At 45.7% G+C, this 2,051-nt stretch overlaps 1 pseudogene; it reads left to right on the top strand.

Annotated features, from left to right (window-relative positions):
- The first annotated feature begins 937 nt into the window (after positions 1-937).
- LOC102129006 (elongin-B pseudogene) lies at positions 938-1,747 on the top strand (annotated as a pseudogene).
- Positions 1,748-2,051: the final 304 nt, after the last annotated feature.

The raw sequence follows: 2,051 nt of genomic DNA on the forward strand, positions 1-2,051 counted from the left end.
CCGTGTAGCCTAACTGGGAGACACATCCCAGTAGGGGCTGACTAACACCTCATACAGGCAGGTGCCCCTCTGGGATGAACCTTCTAGAGGAAGGATCAGGCAGCAATATTTGTTGTTCTGCAATATTTGCTGTTCTGCAGCGTCCGCTGGTGATACCCAGGCAAACAGGGTCTGGAGTGGACCTCCAGCAAACTCCAACAGACCTGCAACTGAGGGACCTGACTGTTAGGAGGAAAACTAACAAATAGAAAGGAATAGCATCAACATCAACAAAAAGGACATCCACACCAAAACCCCATATGTAGGTCATCAACATCAAAGACCAAAGGTAGATAAAACCACAAAGATGGGGAGAAACCGGAGCAGAAAAGCTGAAAATTCTAAAAACTAGAGCACCTCTTCTTCTCCAAAGGATCGCAGCTCCTTGCCAGCAATGGAACAAAGCTGAATGGAGAATGATTTTGATGAGCTGACAGAAGTAGGCTTCAGAAGCTCGGTAATAACAAACTTCTTCAAGCTAAAGGAGGATGTTAAACTCATCACATGGAAGCTAAAAACCTTGAAAAAAAAAATAGATGAATGGCTAACTAGAATAAACAGTGTAGAGAAGACCTTAAATGACCTGATGGAGCTGAAAACCATGGCACGAGAACTTGTGATGCATGCACAAGCTTCAATAGCCGATTTGATCAAGTGGAAGAAAGGGTATCAGTGATCGAACATCAAATTAATGAAATAAAGTGAGAAGAGAAGTTTAGAGAAAAAAGAGTGAAAAGAAACGAACAAATCCTCTAAGAAATATGGGACTATGTGAAAAGACCAAATCCACGCCTGTTTGGTGTGGCTGAAAGTGACGAGGAGAATGGAACCAAGTTGGAAAACACTCTGCAGGATATTATCCAGGAGAACTTCTCCAACCTAGCAAGGCAGGCCAATATTCAAATTTGGAAATACAGAGAACACCACAAAGATACTCCTAGAGAACAGCAACCCCAAGACACATGATTGTCAGATACACCAAGGTTGAAATAAAAGAAAAATTGTTAAGGGCAGCCAGAGAGAAAGGTCGGGTTACCCACAAGGGAAGCCTATCAGACTAACAGCAGATCTCTCAGCAGAAACTCTGCAAGCCAGAAGAGGGTGGGGGGCCAATATTCAACACTGTTAAAGAAAAGAATTTTCAACCCAGAATTTCATATCCAGCCAAACTAAGCTTCGTAAGTGAAGGAGAAATAAAATCCTTTACAGACAAGCAAATGCTAAGAGATTTTGTCACCACCAGGCCTGCCTTACAAGAGCTCCTGGTGGCCGGGCCAGGCCGGGCCAGGGGTGGCAGGGGGTGGCTTGGCCACACTGGGGGCCAGGCTTAGTGCTCACACTAGTCCGCCACCCCCAGGACATGTTCCTCATGATCTGGCGCCACAAGACCACCATCTTCATGGATGCCAAGCAGTCCAGCACAGTGTTAGAGCTGAAGCGATTGTCAAGGGCATCCTCAACCTGCCTCCTGATGAGCAGCGGCTGTACAAGGATGACCATCTTGGATGATGGCAAAACACTGGGTGAGTATGGCTTCACCAGTCAAACAGCACGGCCACAGGCCCCAGCCACAGTGGGGCTGGCCTTCCGGGCAGATGACACCTTTGAGACCCTGTGCATTGAGCCATTCTCCAACCCCTCCAAGCTGCCTGATGTGATGAAGCCCCAGGACTCAGGAAGCAGTGCCAATGAACAAGCCATGCAGTGAGGACCCCCAAGAGGCCCATTGCCCCCAGTAAAAGAGATCTGGGAAAAGAAAAAGAAAGAGCTCCTGAAGGAAACACTAAACATGGAAAGGAACACCCAATACCAGCCACTGCAAAAACATGCCAAATTGTAAAGATCATCGATGCTATGAAGAAACTACATCAACTAACCAGGCAAAATAACCAGCTAACATCATAATGACAGGATCAAATTCACACATAACAATATTAACCTTAAATGTAAATGGGATAAATGCCACAATTAAAAGACATAGACTGGCAAATTGGATAAAGAGTCAAGACCCA

Source organism: Macaca fascicularis, chromosome 8 (genome assembly GCF_037993035.2).
Source record: "Macaca fascicularis isolate 582-1 chromosome 8, T2T-MFA8v1.1".
Classification (NCBI taxonomy): Eukaryota; Metazoa; Chordata; class Mammalia; order Primates; family Cercopithecidae; genus Macaca; species Macaca fascicularis.